The sequence below is a fragment of the Tachypleus tridentatus genome, chromosome 9 (genome assembly GCF_004210375.1).
Source record: "Tachypleus tridentatus isolate NWPU-2018 chromosome 9, ASM421037v1, whole genome shotgun sequence".
Classification (NCBI taxonomy): Eukaryota; Metazoa; Arthropoda; class Merostomata; order Xiphosura; family Limulidae; genus Tachypleus; species Tachypleus tridentatus.
In genome coordinates, this window is record NC_134833.1 from 168313260 (window position 1) to 168331994 (window position 18735).

An 18735-nucleotide genomic window follows, 5' to 3' on the forward strand; every position below is an offset into this window, starting at 1 on the left:
AGGAGTACAAGGTTTTTGACTATTTGTCCCACTAATCATACAAACACAAGTTTTACTTGTCAGGAGTACAAGGTTTTGACTATTTGTCCCACTAATCATACAAACACAAGTTTTACTTGTCAGGAGTACAAGGTTTTTGACTATTTGTCCCACTAATCATACAAACACAAGTTTTACTTGTCAGGAGTACAAGGTTTTGACTATTTGTCCCACTAATCATACAAACACAAGTTTTACTTGTCAGGAGTACAAGGTTTTTGACTATTTGTCCCACTAATCATACAAACACAAGTTTTACTTGTCAGGAGTACAAGGTTTTGACTATTTGTCCCACTAATCATACAAACACAAGTTTTACTTGTCAGGAGTACAAGGTTTTGACTATTTGTCCCACTAATCATACAAACACAAGTTTTACTTGTCAGGAGTACAAGGTTTTTGACTATTTGTCCCACTAATCATACAAACACAAGTTTTACTTGTCAGGAGTACAAGGTTTTTGACTATTTGTCCCACTAATCATACAAACACAAGTTTTACTTGTCAGGAGTACAAGGTTTTGACTATTTGTCCCACTAATCATACAAACACAAGTTTTACTTGTCAGGAGTACAAGGTTTTGACTATTTGTCCCACTAATCATACAAACACAAGTTTTACTTGTCAGGAGTACAAGGTTTTGACTATTTGTCCCACTAATCATACAAACACAAGTTTTACTTGTCAGGAGTACAAGGTTTTTGACTATTTGTCCCACTAATCATACAAACACAAGTTTTACTTGTCAGGAGTACAAGGTTTTGACTATTTGTCCCACTAATCATACAAACACAAGTTTTACTTGTCAGGAGTACAAGGTTTTGACTATTTGTCCCACTAATCATACAAACACAAGTTTTACTTGTCAGGAGTACAAGGTTTTGACTATTTGTCCCACTAATCATACAAACACAAGTTTTACTTGTCAGGAGTACAAGGTTTTTGACTATTTGTCCCACTAATCATACAAACACAAGTTTTACTTGTCAGGAGTACAAGGTTTTGACTATTTGTCCCACTAATCATACAAACACAAGTTTTACTTGTCAGGAGTACAAGGTTTTGACTATTTGTCCCACTAATCATACAAACACAAGTTTTACTTGTCAGGAGTACAAGGTTTTTGACTATTTGTCCCACTAATCATACAAACACAAGTTTTACTTGTCAGGAGTACAAGGTTTTTGACTATTTGTCCCACTAATCATACAAACACAAGTTTTACTTGTCAGGAGTACAAGGTTTTTGACTATTTGTCCCACTAATCATACAAACACAAGTTTTACTTGTCAGGAGTACAAGGTTTTGACTATTTGTCCCACTAATCATACAAACACAAGTTTTACTTGTCAGGAGTACAAGGTTTTTGACTATTTGTCCCACTAATCATACAAACACAAGTTTTACTTGTCAGGAGTACAAGGTTTTGACTATTTGTCCCACTAATCATACAAACACAAGTTTTACTTGTCAGGAGTACAAGGTTTTGACTATTTGTCCCACTAATCATACAAACACAAGTTTTACTTGTCAGGAGTACAAGGTTTTGACTATTTGTCCCACTAATCATACAAACACAAGTTTTACTTGTCAGGAGTACAAGGTTTTTGACTATTTGTCCCACTAATCATACAAACACAAGTTTTACTTGTCAGGAGTACAAGGTTTTGACTATTTGTCCCACTAATCATACAAACACAAGTTTTACTTGTCAGGAGTACAAGGTTTTGACTATTTGTCCCACTAATCATACAAACACAAGTTTTACTTGTCAGGAGTACAAGGTTTTGACTATTTGTCCCACTAATCATACAAACACAAGTTTTACTTGTCAGGAGTACAAGGTTTTGACTATTTGTCCCACTAATCATACAAACACAAGTTTTACTTGTCAGGAGTACAAGGTTTTTGACTATTTGTCCCACTAATCATACAAACACAAGTTTTACTTGTCAGGAGTACAAGGTTTTGACTATTTGTCCCACTAATCATACAAACACAAGTTTTACTTGTCAGGAGTACAAGGTTTTGACTATTTGTCCCACTAATCATACAAACACAAGTTTTACTTGTCAGGAGTACAAGGTTTTGACTATTTGTCCCACTAATCATACAAACACAAGTTTTACTTGTCAGGAGTACAAGGTTTTTGACTATTTGTCCCACTAATCATACAAACACAAGTTTTACTTGTCAGGAGTACAAGGTTTTTGACTATTTGTCCCACTAATCATACAAACACAAGTTTTACTTGTCAGGAGTACAAGGTTTTGACTATTTGTCCCACTAATCATACAAACACAAGTTTTACTTGTCAGGAGTACAAGGTTTTGACTATTTGTCCCACTAATCATACAAACACAAGTTTTACTTGTCAGGAGTACAAGGTTTTTGACTATTTGTCCCACTAATCATACAAACACAAGTTTTACTTGTCAGGAGTACAAGGTTTTTGACTATTTGTCCCACTAATCATACAAACACAAGTTTTACTTGTCAGGAGTACAAGGTTTTTGACTATTTGTCCCACTAATCATACAAACACAAGTTTTACTTGTCAGGAGTACAAGGTTTTTGACTATTTGTCCCACTAATCATACAAACACAAGTTTTACTTGTCAGGAGTACAAGGTTTTGACTATTTGTCCCACTAATCATACAAACACAAGTTTTACTTGTCAGGAGTACAAGGTTTTGACTATTTGTCCCACTAATCATACAAACACAAGTTTTACTTGTCAGGAGTACAAGGTTTTGACTATTTGTCCCACTAATCATACAAACACAAGTTTTACTTGTCAGGAGTACAAGGTTTTGACTATTTGTCCCACTAATCATACAAACACAAGTTTTACTTGTCAGGAGTACAAGGTTTTGACTATTTGTCCCACTAATCATACAAACACAAGTTTTACTTGTCAGGAGTACAAGGTTTTGACTATTTGTCCCACTAATCATACAAACACAAGTTTTACTTGTCAGGAGTACAAGGTTTTTGACTATTTGTCCCACTAATCATACAAACACAAGTTTTACTTGTCAGGAGTACAAGGTTTTTGACTATTTGTCCCACTAATCATACAAACACAAGTTTTACTTGTCAGGAGTACAAGGTTTTTGACTATTTGTCCCACTAATCATACAAACACAAGTTTTACTTGTCAGGAGTACAAGGTTTTGACTATTTGTCCCACTAATCATACAAACACAAGTTTTACTTGTCAGGAGTACAAGGTTTTTGACTATTTGTCCCACTAATCATACAAACACAAGTTTTACTTGTCAGGAGTACAAGGTTTTGACTATTTGTCCCACTAATCATACAAACACAAGTTTTACTTGTCAGGAGTACAAGGTTTTGACTATTTGTCCCACTAATCATACAAACACAAGTTTTACTTGTCAGGAGTACAAGGTTTTGACTATTTGTCCCACTAATCATACAAACACAAGTTTTACTTGTCAGGAGTACAAGGTTTTTGACTATTTGTCCCACTAATCATACAAACACAAGTTTTACTTGTCAGGAGTACAAGGTTTTTGACTATTTGTCCCACTAATCATACAAACACAAGTTTTACTTGTCAGGAGTACAAGGTTTTGACTATTTGTCCCACTAATCATACAAACACAAGTTTTACTTGTCAGGAGTACAAGGTTTTGACTATTTGTCCCACTAATCATACAAACACAAGTTTTACTTGTCAGGAGTACAAGGTTTTGACTATTTGTCCCACTAATCATACAAACACAAGTTTTACTTGTCAGGAGTACAAGGTTTTGACTATTTGTCCCACTAATCATACAAACACAAGTTTTACTTGTCAGGAGTACAAGGTTTTGACTATTTGTCCCACTAATCATACAAACACAAGTTTTACTTGTCAGGAGTACAAGGTTTTGACTATTTGTCCCACTAATCATACAAACACAAGTTTTACTTGTCAGGAGTACAAGGTTTTGACTATTTGTCCCACTAATCATACAAACACAAGTTTTACTTGTCAGGAGTACAAGGTTTTTGACTATTTGTCCCACTAATCATACAAACACAAGTTTTACTTGTCAGGAGTACAAGGTTTTGACTATTTGTCCCACTAATCATACAAACACAAGTTTTACTTGTCAGGAGTACAAGGTTTTGACTATTTGTCCCACTAATCATACAAACACAAGTTTTACTTGTCAGGAGTACAAGGTTTTGACTATTTGTCCCACTAATCATACAAACACAAGTTTTACTTGTCAGGAGTACAAGGTTTTGACTATTTGTCCCACTAATCATACAAACACAAGTTTTACTTGTCAGGAGTACAAGGTTTTGACTATTTGTCCCACTAATCATACAAACACAAGTTTTACTTGTCAGGAGTACAAGGTTTTTGACTATTTGTCCCACTAATCATACAAACACAAGTTTTACTTGTCAGGAGTACAAGGTTTTGACTATTTGTCCCACTAATCATACAAACACAAGTTTTACTTGTCAGGAGTACAAGGTTTTTGACTATTTGTCCCACTAATCATACAAACACAAGTTTTACTTGTCAGGAGTACAAGGTTTTGACTATTTGTCCCACTAATCATACAAACACAAGTTTTACTTGTCAGGAGTACAAGGTTTTGACTATTTGTCCCACTAATCATACAAACACAAGTTTTACTTGTCAGGAGTACAAGGTTTTGACTATTTGTCCCACTAATCATACAAACACAAGTTTTACTTGTCAGGAGTACAAGGTTTTGACTATTTGTCCCACTAATCATACAAACACAAGTTTTACTTGTCAGGAGTACAAGGTTTTGACTATTTGTCCCACTAATCATACAAACACAAGTTTTACTTGTCAGGAGTACAAGGTTTTTGACTATTTGTCCCACTAATCATACAAACACAAGTTTTACTTGTCAGTTTTACTTGTCAGTACAAGGTTTTGACTATTTGTCCCACTAATCATACAAACACAAGTTTTACTTGTCAGGAGTACAAGGTTTTGACTATTTGTCCCACTAATCATACAAACACAAGTTTTACTTGTCAGGAGTACAAGGTTTTGACTATTTGTCCCACTAATCATACAAACACAAGTTTTACTTGTCAGGAGTACAAGGTTTTGACTATTTGTCCCACTAATCATACAAACACAAGTTTTACTTGTCAGGAGTACAAGGTTTTTGACTATTTGTCCCACTAATCATACAAACACAAGTTTTACTTGTCAGGAGTACAAGGTTTTGACTATTTGTCCCACTAATCATACAAACACAAGTTTTACTTGTCAGGAGTACAAGGTTTTGACTATTTGTCCCACTAATCATACAAACACAAGTTTTACTTGTCAGGAGTACAAGGTTTTGACTATTTGTCCCACTAATCATACAAACACAAGTTTTACTTGTCAGGAGTACAAGGTTTTGACTATTTGTCCCACTAATCATACAAACACAAGTTTTACTTGTCAGGAGTACAAGGTTTTGACTATTTGTCCCACTAATCATACAAACACAAGTTTTACTTGTCAGGAGTACAAGGTTTTGACTATTTGTCCCACTAATCATACAAACACAAGTTTTACTTGTCAGGAGTACAAGGTTTTTGACTATTTGTCCCACTAATCATACAAACACAAGTTTTACTTGTCAGGAGTACAAGGTTTTGACTATTTGTCCCACTAATCATACAAACACAAGTTTTACTTGTCAGGAGTACAAGGTTTTTGACTATTTGTCCCACTAATCATACAAACACAAGTTTTACTTGTCAGGAGTACAAGGTTTTTGACTATTTGTCCCACTAATCATACAAACACAAGTTTTACTTGTCAGGAGTACAAGGTTTTGACTATTTGTCCCACTAATCATACAAACACAAGTTTTACTTGTCAGGAGTACAAGGTTTTTGACTATTTGTCCCACTAATCATACAAACACAAGTTTTACTTGTCAGGAGTACAAGGTTTTGACTATTTGTCCCACTAATCATACAAACACAAGTTTTACTTGTCAGGAGTACAAGGTTTTGACTATTTGTCCCACTAATCATACAAACACAAGTTTTACTTGTCAGGAGTACAAGGTTTTGACTATTTGTCCCACTAATCATACAAACACAAGTTTTACTTGTCAGGAGTACAAGGTTTTGACTATTTGTCCCACTAATCATACAAACACAAGTTTTACTTGTCAGGAGTACAAGGTTTTTGACTATTTGTCCCACTAATCATACAAACACAAGTTTTACTTGTCAGGAGTACAAGGTTTTTGACTATTTGTCCCACTAATCATACAAACACAAGTTTTACTTGTCAGGAGTACAAGGTTTTTGACTATTTGTCCCACTAATCATACAAACACAAGTTTTACTTGTCAGGAGTACAAGGTTTTGACTATTTGTCCCACTAATCATACAAACACAAGTTTTACTTGTCAGGAGTACAAGGTTTTGACTATTTGTCCCACTAATCATACAAACACAAGTTTTACTTGTCAGGAGTACAAGGTTTTGACTATTTGTCCCACTAATCATACAAACACAAGTTTTACTTGTCAGGAGTACAAGGTTTTGACTATTTGTCCCACTAATCATACAAACACAAGTTTTACTTGTCAGGAGTACAAGGTTTTGACTATTTGTCCCACTAATCATACAAACACAAGTTTTACTTGTCAGGAGTACAAGGTTTTTGACTATTTGTCCCACTAATCATACAAACACAAGTTTTACTTGTCAGGAGTACAAGGTTTTGACTATTTGTCCCACTAATCATACAAACACAAGTTTTACTTGTCAGGAGTACAAGGTTTTTGACTATTTGTCCCACTAATCATACAAACACAAGTTTTACTTGTCAGGAGTACAAGGTTTTTGACTATTTGTCCCACTAATCATACAAACACAAGTTTTACTTGTCAGGAGTACAAGGTTTTGACTATTTGTCCCACTAATCATACAAACACAAGTTTTACTTGTCAGGAGTACAAGGTTTTGACTATTTGTCCCACTAATCATACAAACACAAGTTTTACTTGTCAGGAGTACAAGGTTTTTGACTATTTGTCCCACTAATCATACAAACACAAGTTTTACTTGTCAGGAGTACAAGGTTTTGACTATTTGTCCCACTAATCATACAAACACAAGTTTTACTTGTCAGGAGTACAAGGTTTTTGACTATTTGTCCCACTAATCATACAAACACAAGTTTTACTTGTCAGGAGTACAAGGTTTTTGACTATTTGTCCCACTAATCATACAAACACAAGTTTTACTTGTCAGGAGTACAAGGTTTTGACTATTTGTCCCACTAATCATACAAACACAAGTTTTACTTGTCAGGAGTACAAGGTTTTGACTATTTGTCCCACTAATCATACAAACACAAGTTTTACTTGTCAGGAGTACAAGGTTTTGACTATTTGTCCCACTAATCATACAAACACAAGTTTTACTTGTCAGGAGTACAAGGTTTTGACTATTTGTCCCACTAATCATACAAACACAAGTTTTACTTGTCAGGAGTACAAGGTTTTGACTATTTGTCCCACTAATCATACAAACACAAGTTTTACTTGTCAGGAGTACAAGGTTTTGACTATTTGTCCCACTAATCATACAAACACAAGTTTTACTTGTCAGGAGTACAAGGTTTTGACTATTTGTCCCACTAATCATACAAACACAAGTTTTACTTGTCAGGAGTACAAGGTTTTGACTATTTGTCCCACTAATCATACAAACACAAGTTTTACTTGTCAGGAGTACAAGGTTTTGACTATTTGTCCCACTAATCATACAAACACAAGTTTTACTTGTCAGGAGTACAAGGTTTTTGACTATTTGTCCCACTAATCATACAAACACAAGTTTTACTTGTCAGGAGTACAAGGTTTTGACTATTTGTCCCACTAATCATACAAACACAAGTTTTACTTGTCAGGAGTACAAGGTTTTGACTATTTGTCCCACTAATCATACAAACACAAGTTTTACTTGTCAGGAGTACAAGGTTTTGACTATTTGTCCCACTAATCATACAAACACAAGTTTTACTTGTCAGGAGTACAAGGTTTTGACTATTTGTCCCACTAATCATACAAACACAAGTTTTACTTGTCAGGAGTACAAGGTTTTGACTATTTGTCCCACTAATCATACAAACACAAGTTTTACTTGTCAGGAGTACAAGGTTTTTGACTATTTGTCCCACTAATCATACAAACACAAGTTTTACTTGTCAGGAGTACAAGGTTTTGACTATTTGTCCCACTAATCATACAAACACAAGTTTTACTTGTCAGGAGTACAAGGTTTTTGACTATTTGTCCCACTAATCATACAAACACAAGTTTTACTTGTCAGGAGTACAAGGTTTTGACTATTTGTCCCACTAATCATACAAACACAAGTTTTACTTGTCAGGAGTACAAGGTTTTGACTATTTGTCCCACTAATCATACAAACACAAGTTTTACTTGTCAGGAGTACAAGGTTTTGACTATTTGTCCCACTAATCATACAAACACAAGTTTTACTTGTCAGGAGTACAAGGTTTTGACTATTTGTCCCACTAATCATACAAACACAAGTTTTACTTGTCAGGAGTACAAGGTTTTTGACTATTTGTCCCACTAATCATACAAACACAAGTTTTACTTGTCAGGAGTACAAGGTTTTGACTATTTGTCCCACTAATCATACAAACACAAGTTTTACTTGTCAGGAGTACAAGGTTTTGACTATTTGTCCCACTAATCATACAAACACAAGTTTTACTTGTCAGGAGTACAAGGTTTTGACTATTTGTCCCACTAATCATACAAACACAAGTTTTACTTGTCAGGAGTACAAGGTTTTGACTATTTGTCCCACTAATCATACAAACACAAGTTTTACTTGTCAGGAGTACAAGGTTTTGACTATTTGTCCCACTAATCATACAAACACAAGTTTTACTTGTCAGGAGTACAAGGTTTTGACTATTTGTCCCACTAATCATACAAACACAAGTTTTACTTGTCAGGAGTACAAGGTTTTGACTATTTGTCCCACTAATCATACAAACACAAGTTTTACTTGTCAGGAGTACAAGGTTTTTGACTATTTGTCCCACTAATCATACAAACACAAGTTTTACTTGTCAGGAGTACAAGGTTTTGACTATTTGTCCCACTAATCATACAAACACAAGTTTTACTTGTCAGGAGTACAAGGTTTTGACTATTTGTCCCACTAATCATACAAACACAAGTTTTACTTGTCAGGAGTACAAGGTTTTGACTATTTGTCCCACTAATCATACAAACACAAGTTTTACTTGTCAGGAGTACAAGGTTTTGACTATTTGTCCCACTAATCATACAAACACAAGTTTTACTTGTCAGGAGTACAAGGTTTTTGACTATTTGTCCCACTAATCATACAAACACAAGTTTTACTTGTCAGGAGTACAAGGTTTTTGACTATTTGTCCCACTAATCATACAAACACAAGTTTTACTTGTCAGGAGTACAAGGTTTTTGACTATTTGTCCCACTAATCATACAAACACAAGTTTTACTTGTCAGGAGTACAAGGTTTTGACTATTTGTCCCACTAATCATACAAACACAAGTTTTACTTGTCAGGAGTACAAGGTTTTTGACTATTTGTCCCACTAATCATACAAACACAAGTTTTACTTGTCAGGAGTACAAGGTTTTTGACTATTTGTCCCACTAATCATACAAACACAAGTTTTACTTGTCAGGAGTACAAGGTTTTGACTATTTGTCCCACTAATCATACAAACACAAGTTTTACTTGTCAGGAGTACAAGGTTTTGACTATTTGTCCCACTAATCATACAAACACAAGTTTTACTTGTCAGGAGTACAAGGTTTTGACTATTTGTCCCACTAATCATACAAACACAAGTTTTACTTGTCAGGAGTACAAGGTTTTTGACTATTTGTCCCACTAATCATACAAACACAAGTTTTACTTGTCAGGAGTACAAGGTTTTGACTATTTGTCCCACTAATCATACAAACACAAGTTTTACTTGTCAGGAGTACAAGGTTTTGACTATTTGTCCCACTAATCATACAAACACAAGTTTTACTTGTCAGGAGTACAAGGTTTTGACTATTTGTCCCACTAATCATACAAACACAAGTTTTACTTGTCAGGAGTACAAGGTTTTTGACTATTTGTCCCACTAATCATACAAACACAAGTTTTACTTGTCAGGAGTACAAGGTTTTTGACTATTTGTCCCACTAATCATACAAACACAAGTTTTACTTGTCAGGAGTACAAGGTTTTGACTATTTGTCCCACTAATCATACAAACACAAGTTTTACTTGTCAGGAGTACAAGGTTTTTGACTATTTGTCCCACTAATCATACAAACACAAGTTTTACTTGTCAGGAGTACAAGGTTTTGACTATTTGTCCCACTAATCATACAAACACAAGTTTTACTTGTCAGGAGTACAAGGTTTTGACTATTTGTCCCACTAATCATACAAACACAAGTTTTACTTGTCAGGAGTACAAGGTTTTTGACTATTTGTCCCACTAATCATACAAACACAAGTTTTACTTGTCAGGAGTACAAGGTTTTGACTATTTGTCCCACTAATCATACAAACACAAGTTTTACTTGTCAGGAGTACAAGGTTTTGACTATTTGTCCCACTAATCATACAAACACAAGTTTTACTTGTCAGGAGTACAAGGTTTTGACTATTTGTCCCACTAATCATACAAACACAAGTTTTACTTGTCAGGAGTACAAGGTTTTGACTATTTGTCCCACTAATCATACAAACACAAGTTTTACTTGTCAGGAGTACAAGGTTTTGACTATTTGTCCCACTAATCATACAAACACAAGTTTTACTTGTCAGGAGTACAAGGTTTTTGACTATTTGTCCCACTAATCATACAAACACAAGTTTTACTTGTCAGGAGTACAAGGTTTTGACTATTTGTCCCACTAATCATACAAACACAAGTTTTACTTGTCAGGAGTACAAGGTTTTGACTATTTGTCCCACTAATCATACAAACACAAGTTTTACTTGTCAGGAGTACAAGGTTTTGACTATTTGTCCCACTAATCATACAAACACAAGTTTTACTTGTCAGGAGTACAAGGTTTTGACTATTTGTCCCACTAATCATACAAACACAAGTTTTACTTGTCAGGAGTACAAGGTTTTTGACTATTTGTCCCACTAATCATACAAACACAAGTTTTACTTGTCAGGAGTACAAGGTTTTTGACTATTTGTCCCACTAATCATACAAACACAAGTTTTACTTGTCAGGTTTTTGACTATTTGTCCCACTAGTACAAGGTTTTACTTGACTATTTGTCCCACTAATCATACAAACACAAGTTTTACTTGTCAGGAGTACAAGGTTTTTGACTATTTGTCCCACTAATCATACAAACACAAGTTTTACTTGTCAGGAGTACAAGGTTTTTGACTATTTGTCCCACTAATCATACAAACACAAGTTTTACTTGTCAGGAGTACAAGGTTTTTGACTATTTGTCCCACTAATCATACAAACACAAGTTTTACTTGTCAGGAGTACAAGGTTTTGACTATTTGTCCCACTAATCATACAAACACAAGTTTTACTTGTCAGGAGTACAAGGTTTTGACTATTTGTCCCACTAATCATACAAACACAAGTTTTACTTGTCAGGAGTACAAGGTTTTGACTATTTGTCCCACTAATCATACAAACACAAGTTTTACTTGTCAGGAGTACAAGGTTTTGACTATTTGTCCCACTAATCATACAAACACAAGTTTTACTTGTCAGGAGTACAAGGTTTTGACTATTTGTCCCACTAATCATACAAACACAAGTTTTACTTGTCAGGAGTACAAGGTTTTGACTATTTGTCCCACTAATCATACAAACACAAGTTTTACTTGTCAGGAGTACAAGGTTTTTGACTATTTGTCCCACTAATCATACAAACACAAGTTTTACTTGTCAGGAGTACAAGGTTTTGACTATTTGTCCCACTAATCATACAAACACAAGTTTTACTTGTCAGGAGTACAAGGTTTTTGACTATTTGTCCCACTAATCATACAAACACAAGTTTTACTTGTCAGGAGTACAAGGTTTTTGACTATTTGTCCCACTAATCATACAAACACAAGTTTTACTTGTCAGGAGTACAAGGTTTTTGACTATTTGTCCCACTAATCATACAAACACAAGTTTTACTTGTCAGGAGTACAAGGTTTTTGACTATTTGTCCCACTAATCATACAAACACAAGTTTTACTTGTCAGGAGTACAAGGTTTTGACTATTTGTCCCACTAATCATACAAACACAAGTTTTACTTGTCAGGAGTACAAGGTTTTGACTATTTGTCCCACTAATCATACAAACACAAGTTTTACTTGTCAGGAGTACAAGGTTTTGACTATTTGTCCCACTAATCATACAAACACAAGTTTTACTTGTCAGGAGTACAAGGTTTTGACTATTTGTCCCACTAATCATACAAACACAAGTTTTACTTGTCAGGAGTACAAGGTTTTGACTATTTGTCCCACTAATCATACAAACACAAGTTTTACTTGTCAGGAGTACAAGGTTTTGACTATTTGTCCCACTAATCATACAAACACAAGTTTTACTTGTCAGGAGTACAAGGTTTTGACTATTTGTCCCACTAATCATACAAACACAAGTTTTACTTGTCAGGAGTACAAGGTTTTGACTATTTGTCCCACTAATCATACAAACACAAGTTTTACTTGTCAGGAGTACAAGGTTTTGACTATTTGTCCCACTAATCATACAAACACAAGTTTTACTTGTCAGGAGTACAAGGTTTTGACTATTTGTCCCACTAATCATACAAACACAAGTTTTACTTGTCAGGAGTACAAGGTTTTGACTATTTGTCCCACTAATCATACAAACACAAGTTTTACTTGTCAGGAGTACAAGGTTTTGACTATTTGTCCCACTAATCATACAAACACAAGTTTTACTTGTCAGGAGTACAAGGTTTTTGACTATTTGTCCCACTAATCATACAAACACAAGTTTTACTTGTCAGGAGTACAAGGTTTTGACTATTTGTCCCACTAATCATACAAACACAAGTTTTACTTGTCAGGAGTACAAGGTTTTTGACTATTTGTCCCACTAATCATACAAACACAAGTTTTACTTGTCAGGAGTACAAGGTTTTGACTATTTGTCCCACTAATCATACAAACACAAGTTTTACTTGTCAGGAGTACAAGGTTTTTGACTATTTGTCCCACTAATCATACAAACACAAGTTTTACTTGTCAGGAGTACAAGGTTTTTGACTATTTGTCCCACTAATCATACAAACACAAGTTTTACTTGTCAGGAGTACAAGGTTTTGACTATTTGTCCCACTAATCATACAAACACAAGTTTTACTTGTCAGGAGTACAAGGTTTTGACTATTTGTCCCACTAATCATACAAACACAAGTTTTACTTGTCAGGAGTACAAGGTTTTGACTATTTGTCCCACTAATCATACAAACACAAGTTTTACTTGTCAGGAGTACAAGGTTTTTGACTATTTGTCCCACTAATCATACAAACACAAGTTTTACTTGTCAGGAGTACAAGGTTTTGACTATTTGTCCCACTAATCATACAAACACAAGTTTTACTTGTCAGGAGTACAAGGTTTTGACTATTTGTCCCACTAATCATACAAACACAAGTTTTACTTGTCAGGAGTACAAGGTTTTGACTATTTGTCCCACTAATCATACAAACACAAGTTTTACTTGTCAGGAGTACAAGGTTTTGACTATTTGTCCCACTAATCATACAAACACAAGTTTTACTTGTCAGGAGTACAAGGTTTTTGACTATTTGTCCCACTAATCATACAAACACAAGTTTTACTTGTCAGGAGTACAAGGTTTTTGACTATTTGTCCCACTAATCATACAAACACAAGTTTTACTTGTCAGGAGTACAAGGTTTTTGACTATTTGTCCCACTAATCACACAAACACAAGTTTTACTTGTCAGGAGTACAAGGTTTTTGACTATTTGTCCCACTAATCATACAAACACAAGTTTTACTTGTCAGGAGTACAAGGTTTTGACTATTTGTCCCACTAATCATACAAACACAAGTTTTACTTGTCAGGAGTACAAGGTTTTTGACTATTTGTCCCACTAATCATACAAACACAAGTTTTACTTGTCAGGAGTACAAGGTTTTGACTATTTGTCCCACTAATCATACAAACACAAGTTTTACTTGTCAGGAGTACAAGGTTTTGACTATTTGTCCCACTAATCATACAAACACAAGTTTTACTTGTCAGGAGTACAAGGTTTTGACTATTTGTCCCACTAATCATACAAACACAAGTTTTACTTGTCAGGAGTACAAGGTTTTGACTATTTGTCCCACTAATCATACAAACACAAGTTTTACTTGTCAGGAGTACAAGGTTTTTGACTATTTGTCCCACTAATCATACAAACACAAGTTTTACTTGTCAGGAGTACAAGGTTTTTGACTATTTGTCCCACTAATCATACAAACACAAGTTTTACTTGTCAGGAGTACAAGGTTTTTGACTATTTGTCCCACTAATCATACAAACACAAGTTTTACTTGTCAGGAGTACAAGGTTTTTGACTATTTGTCCCACTAATCATACAAACACAAGTTTTACTTGTCAGGAGTACAAGGTTTTTGACTATTTGTCCCACTAATCATACAAACACAAGTTTTACTTGTCAGGAGTACAAGGTTTTGACTATTTGTCCCACTAATCATACAAACACAAGTTTTACTTGTCAGGAGTACAAGGTTTTGACTATTTGTCCCACTAATCATACAAACACAAGTTTTACTTGTCAGGAGTACAAGGTTTTGACTATTTGTCCCACTAATCATACAAACACAAGTTTTACTTGTCAGGAGTACAAGGTTTTGACTATTTGTCCCACTAATCATACAAACACAAGTTTTACTTGTCAGGAGTACAAGGTTTTGACTATTTGTCCCACTAATCATACAAACACAAGTTTTACTTGTCAGGAGTACAAGGTTTTGACTATTTGTCCCACTAATCATACAAACACAAGTTTTACTTGTCAGGAGTACAAGGTTTTGACTATTTGTCCCACTAATCATACAAACACAAGTTTTACTTGTCAGGAGTACAAGGTTTTTGACTATTTGTCCCACTAATCATACAAACACAAGTTTTACTTGTCAGGAGTACAAGGTTTTGACTATTTGTCCCACTAATCATACAAACACAAGTTTTACTTGTCAGGAGTACAAGGTTTTTGACTATTTGTCCCACTAATCATACAAACACAAGTTTTACTTGTCAGGAGTACAAGGTTTTTGACTATTTGTCCCACTAATCATACAAACACAAGTTTTACTTGTCAGGAGTACAAGGTTTTGACTATTTGTCCCACTAATCATACAAACACAAGTTTTACTTGTCAGGAGTACAAGGTTTTGACTATTTGTCCCACTAATCATACAAACACAAGTTTTACTTGTCAGGAGTACAAGGTTTTGACTATTTGTCCCACTAATCATACAAACACAAGTTTTACTTGTCAGGAGTACAAGGTTTTGACTATTTGTCCCACTAATCATACAAACACAAGTTTTACTTGTCAGGAGTACAAGGTTTTGACTATTTGTCCCACTAATCATACAAACACAAGTTTTACTTGTCAGGAGTACAAGGTTTTGACTATTTGTCCCACTAATCATACAAACACAAGTTTTACTTGTCAGGAGTACAAGGTTTTGACTATTTGTCCCACTAATCATACAAACACAAGTTTTACTTGTCAGGAGTACAAGGTTTTGACTATTTGTCCCACTAATCATACAAACACAAGTTTTACTTGTCAGGAGTACAAGGTTTTTGACTATTTGTCCCACTAATCATACAAACACAAGTTTTACTTGTCAGGAGTACAAGGTTTTTGACTATTTGTCCCACTAATCATACAAACACAAGTTTTACTTGTCAGGAGTACAAGGTTTTTGACTATTTGTCCCACTAATCATACAAACACAAGTTTTACTTGTCAGGAGTACAAGGTTTTGACTATTTGTCCCACTAATCATACAAACACAAGTTTTACTTGTCAGGAGTACAAGGTTTTGACTATTTGTCCCACTAATCATACAAACACAAGTTTTACTTGTCAGGAGTACAAGGTTTTGACTATTTGTCCCACTAATCATACAAACACAAGTTTTACTTGTCAGGAGTACAAGGTTTTGACTATTTGTCCCACTAATCATACAAACACAAGTTTTACTTGTCAGGAGTACAAGGTTTTTGACTATTTGTCCCACTAATCATACAAACACAAGTTTTACTTGTCAGGAGTACAAGGTTTTTGACTATTTGTCCCACTAATCATACAAACACAAGTTTTACTTGTCAGGAGTACAAGGTTTTTGACTATTTGTCCCACTAATCATACAAACACAAGTTTTACTTGTCAGGAGTACAAGGTTTTTGACTATTTGTCCCACTAATCATACAAACACAAGTTTTACTTGTCAGGAGTACAAGGTTTTGACTATTTGTCCCACTAATCATACAAACACAAGTTTTACTTGTCAGGAGTACAAGGTTTTTGACTATTTGTCCCACTAATCATACAAACACAAGTTTTACTTGTCAGGAGTACAAGGTTTTGACTATTTGTCCCACTAATCATACAAACACAAGTTTTACTTGTCAGGAGTACAAGGTTTTGACTATTTGTCCCACTAATCATACAAACACAAGTTTTACTTGTCAGGAGTACAAGGTTTTGACTATTTGTCCCACTAATCATACAAACACAAGTTTTACTTGTCAGGAGTACAAGGTTTTTGACTATTTGTCCCACTAATCATACAAACACAAGTTTTACTTGTCAGGAGTACAAGGTTTTTGACTATTTGTCCCACTAATCATACAAACACAAGTTTTACTTGTCAGGAGTACAAGGTTTTTGACTATTTGTCCCACTAATCATACAAACACAAGTTTTACTTGTCAGGAGTACAAGGTTTTGACTATTTGTCCCACTAATCATACAAACACAAGTTTTACTTGTCAGGAGTACAAGGTTTTGACTATTTGTCCCACTAATCATACAAACACAAGTTTTACTTGTCAGGAGTACAAGGTTTTTGACTATTTGTCCCACTAATCATACAAACACAAGTTTTACTTGTCAGGAGTACAAGGTTTTTGACTATTTGTCCCACTAATCATACAAACACAAGTTTTACTTGTCAGGAGTACAAGGTTTTGACTATTTGTCCCACTAATCATACAAACACAAGTTTTACTTGTCAGGAGTACAAGGTTTTGACTATTTGTCCCACTAATCATACAAACACAAGTTTTACTTGTCAGGAGTACAAGGTTTTGACTATTTGTCCCACTAATCATACAAACACAAGTTTTACTTGTCAGGAGTACAAGGTTTTTGACTATTTGTCCCACTAATCATACAAACACAAGTTTTACTTGTCAGGAGTACAAGGTTTTTGACTATTTGTCCCACTAATCATACAAACACAAGTTTTACTTGTCAGGAGTACAAGGTTTTTGACTATTTGTCCCACTAATCATACAAACACAAGTTTTACTTGTCAGGAGTACAAGGTTTTTGACTATTTGTCCCACTAATCATACAAACACAAGTTTTACTTGTCAGGAGTACAAGGTTTTGACTATTTGTCCCACTAATCATACAAACACAAGTTTTACTTGTCAGGAGTACAAGGTTTTGACTATTTGTCCCACTAATCATACAAACACAAGTTTTACTTGTCAGGAGTACAAGGTTTTGACTATTTGTCCCACTAATCATACAAACACAAGTTTTACTTGTCAGGAGTACAAGGTTTTGACTATTTGTCCCACTAATCATACAAACACAAGTTTTACTTGTCAGGAGTACAAGGTTTTTGACTATTTGTCCCACTAATCATACAAACACAAGTTTTACTTGTCAGGAGTACAAGGTTTTGACTATTTGTCCCACTAATCATACAAACACAAGTTTTACTTGTCAGGAGTACAAGGTTTTGACTATTTGTCCCACTAATCATACAAACACAAGTTTTACTTGTCAGGAGTACAAGGTTTTTGACTATTTGTCCCACTAATCATACAAACACAAGTTTTACTTGTCAGGAGTACAAGGTTTTGACTATTTGTCCCACTAATCATACAAACACAAGTTTTACTTGTCAGGAGTACAAGGTTTTGACTATTTGTCCCACTAATCATACAAACACAAGTTTTACTTGTCAGGAGTACAAGGTTTTTGACTATTTGTCCCACTAATCATACAAACACAAGTTTTACTTGTCAGGAGTACAAGGTTTTTGACTATTTGTCCCACTAATCATACAAACACAAGTTTTACTTGTCAGGAGTACAAGGTTTTGACTATTTGTCCCACTAATCATACAAACACAAGTTTTACTTGTCAGGAGTACAAGGTTTTGACTATTTGTCCCACTAATCATACAAACACAAGTTTTACTTGTCAGGAGTACAAGGTTTTTGACTATTTGTCCCACTAATCATACAAACACAAGTTTTACTTGTCAGGAGTACAAGGTTTTTGACTATTTGTCCCACTAATCATACAAACACAAGT